Source organism: Miniopterus schreibersii (genome assembly GCF_964146895.1).
Source record: "Miniopterus schreibersii genome assembly, chromosome: 3".
NCBI lineage: Eukaryota > Metazoa > Chordata > Mammalia > Chiroptera > Miniopteridae > Miniopterus > Miniopterus schreibersii.
In genome coordinates, this window is record NC_138103.1 from 15,639,376 (window position 1) to 15,647,562 (window position 8,187).

Sequence of the window (8,187 nt, forward strand, 5' to 3'; positions counted from 1 at the left end):
TTAGGTGGAAAGACGGAGGCTGGGGGGGCGGGGGAGCCAGAACACTAGCTGGGGGGAGAAAAGCCCTTCTGCCTTCAGATAAAGGCGAAAATTATTTTATAAGCGTCTGGAGCAGCAAAGCTTGTGAAAGGTGAATGTGCCATTCAACACCACTCCTAATCTCCCGCTTGCAGGGCCCACATTTCTGAGTCAGCTCCTGGATACGCCAGTGTGATCGGGGACAGTGAGATTAGGCCCAACAAGATAGGACTGAAAGTCTGAGGTCGGCTGTGACAGCCTCCAAGTTCAGATTCCCTGCCTCGGCTCTGAGGTCTAAATTTTAGGGTCTAGTTGCTTCTGACTTAAATCCCACGAACTCGTGTTCCCTGGCATTCATCTTTTATTCTCCTGTCCTTGAGTAAAACGCTCGGGAGCCCAGCGGCTTCGCCCTTAGTGGCTGCAGATGAACTGCCGGCAGGTAATAGTCTCGGGTTTTAAGAAGGGGGAGCCAGGAGGAGGGAAGGAAAGGAATCAGCCAGGAGGGGAATCTGCCTGGCGGGAACTGTAAAAGCCGGGAGCAGGGCACTGCTTGTGAATTGGGCCCTGCTTGGCTGGTAATACACAGCCAGCCCTCCTTTATGTCAGTGTGGGTGCAGAGAGCGCCCACAAGGTGACTACACTTAGGGACAATTCAGCTGAGTTAACTCTGCATCCCCACTTCTCCCACCCTCTGCAAACAATCACTAAGTTCAATTCACCCTGCCCCTGTAGCCTCTCTCAAACCCCCACATTCCTCCACCCCCACGGCCACTGCCCCAGTACATCCCATTGTCATCTCTCATCTGAAGAGCTGTAACCATTGCCCACTCTCCCCCTGAACCTGTCCCTCCTCCCCCAACATACCCCAAGGTTATTTCCTCCAAGCACTGGGGAACATCTTCCACCTTCCTCAAATATTCTTTGAGCATCTACTATGTGCCAGGCACCTGCTTAGCACTTGGAAAAGAAATTGTTAAAAAAGCATTGTAATTGGCCCTAGCCGGTTTGCTCAGTGGTTAGAGCATTGGCCTGCAGACTGAAGGGCCCCTGGGTGGATTCCGGCCAAGGGCACATACTTCAGTTGCAGGCTCGATCCCTGGCCTGGGTCTGGCTGCGTGGGGGAGGCAACCAATCAATGTTTTTCTCTCTCTCTCTCCCACTCTCTCTGAAAAGCAATGGGGAAAAAACCCTTGGGGGAGAATTAAATAAATAAATAAATAGCATTATAATTATAAAAAGTAAGATTTCCCTTTTTTAGAAGCAAGTAGTATTCCATTTTGTAAATGTACCTCAGCTTTCTTAACCAGTCATCTACTGATGGGCACTTGGACTGCTTCCAGATCGTGGCTATTATAAATAAGGCTGCAGTGAACATAGGGGTGCATAGATTCTTTCAAATTAGTGCTTCGGGTTTCTTAGGGTATATTCCCAGAAGTGGGATTGCTGGGTCATAAGGCAGCTCCATTTTTAATCTTTTTTCTTTTATATATACGTAATTGAGTTTATTGCAAGAAATGGTAAGAAAAAATGGGGTTGCAGAAAGAAAAGAGGTGGAGACACAACTGGATAGAAGTTTTCCTGCTGGGCCTACTATCCACAGGCCTCAGCAGCCCTGCCATGAATCTGCCCGATTCTTTCGCATCAAAAAGTTGATCTTGCGAGTCATTTCCATGTTGTAGATCCTCAAGCAGGTTTCATGGCTTTCCCTCTGTTGTCTGCAGGAAGGCTTCTCATAGTACCAGTGTCACTTGATGTTCTCAGTGAGCCCAACCATGGTGAGGATTCTGTTTAGGGTCCTGTACGCACCTTCCACATTCCCTTCCTGCACCATCACAGTCCTGGAAATGAACTTCAGATGTTTTGCCATGACCTTGGAATTAAGTCTTCACTCTGCAGGACTCCTCGCCCACGGGACTCAGCTGATGTGAAGCCCCCATTTTTAATTTTTTGAGGAAGCTCCATCCCGTTTCCCACAGTGGCTGCCCCAGTCTGCATTCCCACCAGCGGTGCACCAGGGTTCCCCTTTCCCCACACCCTCGCCAGGGGTTATTGTTTGTTGATTTATTGATGGAGCCATTCTGACAGGTGTGAGGTGATATCTCATTGTGGTTTTAATTTGCATCTCTCCGATGACTAGTGAAGTTCAGCACCTTTTCCTATGTCTCTTGGCCATCTGTATGTCCTCTGGAGAAGCGTCTATTCGGGTCCTTTGCCCATTTTTAAGTGGGTTGTTTGTCTTCTTGGTGTTGAGTTGCGTAAATTCTTTAACTTATCTGTTTTGGAACTGACAAACAAATAAAAACAGGAGAATGGGGGATGCCTGGAGCAGACTGACAGCTGTCAGAGGGGAGGGGGCTGGGGAGTTGGATGAAAGAAGGTGAAGGGGTTAAGCAAAAACCACACTTATATATAACACAAAGACACAGACAAGAGTGTGGTGGTACCCAGTGGGGAGGGGGGCGGGGGAGGTGGAGGTGGGCAAAGGGAAGGAAATGAGGAAGGAAAGCGACTGTGCTCGGGGCGATGGGCACAAGCTGCAGTGTGCAGGTGACGTTTCATTGAGTTGTGCACTCGAAACCTATATGGTTTTGTGAACCAGTGTCACCCCAATAAATTTTTTAAAAGCACTGTAATTGTAAACAAAACAAAAACAACAGACACCATTTGTTATGGGCTGAATTGTGTCCCCCTAAAATTCGCGTGTTGAAGTCCTAGCCCCCAGGACTTCAGAATGTGAGTGTATTTGGAGATGAGGGTCTTTAAAGAGGTGATTACATGAAAATAAGTTCATTGGTGGGCCCTAACCCAATGTAACTGGTATCCTTCCGAGAAGGAAAAATTGGGACACAGATGCACACAGAGGGAAGACCATGCGAACTCTCAGGGAGAAGACGGCCATCTGCGAGTCAAGGAGGGAGGCCTCAGAAGGCACCGGCCCTGCCAACACCTTGCTCCCAGGCTCACAGCCTCCAGCACTGTGAGACAATACATTCCTGTTATCGAAGTTGCTCCGTCTGTGGTACCTCGTTATAGCAGCTGAGCCGAAGGATACACAGTCTCATGGGTTTAGTGTGGGAGACAATAATTAGTCAGATGATCATAAACCTAAATGGACAGGTACAAGAGTGACAAGTGTTGTGGAGGAAAATATCTGGTGAGAGATAGATATGAAAATGGATACATATATATAGATAGTGATACCCACATAGACATACGGATACAGATTGAGATATGGATATAGATAGGACATAAATATGGATATGAATACAAATACAGATATAGATGTGGCTATGGACACAGACAGGTCTATCAGGAAGAACTGCCCTAGCCTGGATGATGTCAGGGGTGGCCTCCCTGAAAAAGAAACAGGAGAGTCAAGATCTAAAAGAAAATATGGGTCAATTAAATATATATGTGTGTATATACACATCTATATAGGTATATGTATATAGATATATAAGTATATTAATATACATAGGTATATATATAGGTACACACACACACACATATATGGAGGAGAAATTTCCAGGTAGAGAAAAGCACAGGGAAAGGACCCAGGACTGCAGGGAGCATGACCATTCACCAAAGCCCACCTGAGGCTGGGTGGGGAGAGTGAGGGGTGGGGAGGAGAGAGGTAAAGGAGAGCCAGCAGGGGCAGGTGAGGGCCCAACTCCGGAGGCCCCCACTGCCTCTCGGATAACTTTCAAGGTCTTGGATGCAGCTTTGAAGGCCCTTTGGGATCTGGCTTAAGGCCACTGCATCTTTCATCTCTTCCTGCTGACACCCCATGGAGACGACCCAAGCTGCATGCAGGTCCTCAAATACTTCACATCTTCCCCAGCAGCCAAGCCTTTGAAAAGGGTGTTTTCTGGGCCAAGAGCACCGCTCATCCTTGTCTTCCTGTCTTTTTTAACCTTTAAGGCTCAGTTCGGAGCTCAGCTCTTTAGGGGAATACTTCTCTGGGCCCAGCAGGTAAAGTTCATCCTCTGTTTAGTCAACAAAAGTTTGTGGAGCTTCTGTTATGTGCAGAGGCCTGTGCTGTCTTGGGACAAGGGCTTTAATGTACAAGAATTACAACCCCCTCCCATGAAAGCTCCCGCCCTGGGATCTCCCCCCTTCTTGCCCTCCAGACACTCTGTATCTATGTCAGCAACTGCATCGGCACAAGTTATAGGCTTGCTTACATTCCGTGTCCCCACCGCACTTTGTTTGGCCAGCTCCTTCAAGAGTTCCTCACTGTTAGTAGGTACCCAATAAATGTTTGATAAATCAATGAGCAAAAGTATTTTGACAACTATCTTTTGAATAGAAAGTACCATTATCCCTCATTTTTTAGAAGAGAGGTTAGCAAACTTTTTAAAAAGTGTCATATACTTAACAATTTAAGCTTGTAGAACAAGAGGCAAAATGAAAACTGTTAAATATAACCACTTAAAAATGCAAAAGCCATTCTTGGCCCATAAGCCATACTTTGTCAGCCCCTCTTTAGAGTCCTGCAGCCAGTAGGCAATCAATCAATCACCACTTAGAGAGGATATGATCAGATGTCAGAGAGGTTAAGTGACCTGGATAAAGTTGCACAGTATGCTTGAGTCTTCCGTTTCCTGGATCCTAATCATCGTATTTATCCTTGTGAGCCAGACTGCCTGATTTTAACCACCAGATTTTTTACTCTTTAGATGTGTGACTGTGCAAATGACTTAACCTCTCTGTGTATTATTTTATGCATCAGTAAAATTGTGATCATCATCATTGTAGTAGTTTTCCTAGGGTTGCAGTAAGAAATTATCATAAACTAAGCGGCTTAAAACAACAGAAAGTTATTGTCTCAGAGTTCTGGAGGCCACAAATCTGAAATCAAGGTGTTGATAGGGTTCTGCTCTCTCCAAAGACTGTAGGAGAGAATCCTTCCTTGCCTCTTCCAGCTTCTGGTGACTCCAGGAGCACCTGGGCTTGGGGCTGCATCCCTCCAGTCTCTGCTTCCTTCTTCACGTGGCCTTCTCTGTAGGTCTTCTCCCCTCTCTCTGTCTTCATCTCTTCTTGTAAGGAACCTGTCATTGGATTTAAGGCCCCCCCAGAGAATCCAGGATGATCTCATTTTGAGACCCTTAATTATATCTACAAAGACCCTTTCTCCAAATAAGGTCACATTCATGGGTACTGAGTGGATATATCTCTGGGAAGCCACCGTTCGATTCATGATAATAATTAAATATATCTTAGAGGGGCTGATGTGAGGAGTCAATTGGTTAATGGGACTTAGCACAATCTGGCATATTGTAAGCAATTAATAACACTAGGTATCATTGGGGAAATCATTCACTGAGTATTTTGTATGCATTCTGTCAGGGATCCTGACAATAAGCTCCTGGACAGGGGACCTTAAGCTCCATCCCATAAATAGCAACTCTCGGAGCAGCTCTGCTGCATAGGGCTTCCTCCTATTGTCTTTGACTGTCTACTCCTTCATTCGAGTGTTCTTCAGATGGAGTCACCAGGCTGCTCAGACCCTGCTTTCCTGGGGGGCGTCCATAATTTCCTCTCCAGGACACTTGGCCAGCCAGGCTGGGGTGAGTTAAAACTCTGCCCATCTCACTCTAAAGCTCCCTCATTTGCATTGTTTCCCATGTGCACCTAAGGAAGGGGAAGAAAAGAGAAACCTTTTAAAAGTTTAATCGCACAAAGACACCATTGCCACAAGTACTCCGACAATCTGCCGTCTGCCATGCATTTTTCATGCAGCCCCGGGAAAGGGAGGGAGCTCAGGAAACTTTCCCCTCTGTGTGAAAGTCAGGGGCCTCCTGGAGCCCTTCACAGGAGAATATTAATTTAATTAAGCTCATAATGGCAGATTGTACAACAGAGTTCTGTGCAACCTAGAGGGACCTCTTCTGAATCTCAGCACCCAGCCTAGAAAAGGTAAAAAGATATTGCCTCCAACACCTGTGATTCTAGTGGGCTATTAAACACAGAGGCTGGAGACACAGAGGCCTCATTGCAGAAAGTGAGAGATTTATTCTGAAACCCTAAACGTAGTAGGAAAATAACACAGAAGACCTGGGTTTAAGTCCTAGCTATATGCCTTTTGCTAGCTGTGTTGTAAGCCAGTCGCTTAGCTTTTCTGAGCCTCGGTTATATCATCTGTGAAATGGGAATAGCATCAGTGATCTCATTAATAAGTTGTGAAAATTAAATGGGACGATAGATAAGAAAATAACCTAGAACACAAATGTTTGGTCAATTTTGTAAGCCTCGCCTGTGTTTCATTTCCCCCTGTTTTCCTATTTCCTCATCTAAAAAATGAGGAAGTTGGATTCTGCACTACCTCTGAGTATCATTCCAGATTTTACTGGTCTGGAAAATGTAAGAACATTCTAACCTCTTAACTCCCTGTTTGCCCAGAAATGAAAGCCCCAAGGCATGAACGAGGGAGACCGGTCTCCAGAGCTCTCTGTTTCCTACTCTCCACCCCAGCCGAGCAAAAAGACTTCTCTTCATCAAGCAGACATTTTCTGAGGACCTTCTCCAAGCCCACCTCAAATAAAAAGGAGAGGAAGAAAAGGCCATCTCAGAGCATCACACCTGAAGAAAATCAAACCAAGTTATGAAGCACCGTTAACTCTAAAAGCAAAAAAAAAAATCTTGGAGTAGGGAAAATCAGCAAGTACTGGACCAATCCTATAAGGCTTCCAAGAGGAAGGAAAACAAAGGTTGCATAGAAAAGGTAACTAGTTAATTAAGCAGTCATTTGCTGGGTGCCTACTATGAGGGCTGCGGTGATTTAAAAAAGTCAAAGTCCCTGACATTATGCAGCTTACATTCTGGTGGGAGAGAGGAAAGAAACAGATATGCAATAATAGCGCAAGATCGTTTCCTATAACAATAAGAATATCAAATAGTGTGATGCACCGTCTGAAAGCAGCAGGGTGGGGTGAGGAGAGCGACATTAGATTGGGAGGGACCTTTTTCCTGAGACCTAATGACCAGAAGGACCATTCATGCAAAAAAAAAACCAAAAAACTCAAAGACTCAAAGAGAGTATCCCCAAAGAGAGGACAGCATGTTCAAAGGTCCTGAGGCAAGACGTAACAAGTGGGATCGCTGAATGTGCTGGAGCAGGGAGAGGTGGAGAATGTTCTCGGAAACACAGATACCCGGGATTCAGTGGGCAAGACAGAGGATCCTCGACTTCCTCGCTCCCCGCTGCTGCTAGCTCCCCAATCCCTTTAGAAGCTCCCCTTAATGATCTTCGCCAAAGGACCAACTCAGTGATCTAGGTCAAGAGCACAAAAAGATCAAAGAAGCGGTGCCTGCCTTAGACAAGCTTACCCTCTAGATGGGAAACCAGCTTCCAACAAAGCAGAGGAAACGCAGCAGCAGCAGGTGGCCTATAATACAACCCATTTCGTGCGTAACACGTTTTTTAAGACCTCGACAATGTTTGCCCTTCTCTTAACTCATTCAAACCTAACAACCATCCTGGGAGATGAGTTCTGATTGTCTCAACATTTTGCAGTTAGAGAAAGAGAGGAGGTGATCTGGCTGGTCCAGAGTCAGGTGTTCAAATCAGGACTTGAACTTGGGTCTCTACACTGCGCCACACTAAGCACTGAGCAGGCAAGAGCGCAGAGGTGTGGCCGAGGGAGCAGATGGAAGGTGGCTTTTAAACTGATATTCAGCTGGACAGTTATTGAGTGCCTACTGTTTGCCAGGCACTTCACAGAGTGCTTTCATCTTTAGGTCAATGAATTTAATCTTCCCAACAGTTCTGGGTGCAGGAATCCGTCCCCCCTCCCCCATCTTAGAGCAAGAAAACTGTCACCTAGTATGAGAGAAGCGGAGTCTAGGCTGAGACCTTAAAAATAGCATCCTTCCCACTGCCTCTCACTGCTTTTATGTGAATAAAAGATGGGCTTCCTCTCAGAACACCTGGATGGCTTCCCTGGGCCGAGAAATGTGGGGTAAAAACACCATCCCTTCCTTCTGGCTCTGGGAAAGGAGATGCAGGGAGCGATGCCTGGGCATGGGCGCCTCGGGGCCCCTGCGAGGACAGGCTGCTTAACCACAGCCGCTTCTTCCCCTGTCCCCTCTGCCCTCTGCCGATGGGAGAAAGCAGGGCCTCCCCTGCTGCAAGCTCCGCCAGAAGCATCTCACCGCAGAACAGTTCAG

General features: G+C 46.5%; 1 pseudogene across 1 annotated transcript; it reads right to left on the reverse strand.

The window, feature by feature from the left end:
- Positions 1-1,621: 1,621 nt before the first annotated feature.
- On the reverse strand, positions 1,622-1,920 carry LOC308554899 (small ribosomal subunit protein bS21m pseudogene; annotated as a pseudogene). Its single transcript has one exon. The product of its transcript is annotated as a small ribosomal subunit protein bS21m pseudogene (transcript).
- Between the last annotated feature and the right edge of the window lie 6,267 nt (positions 1,921-8,187).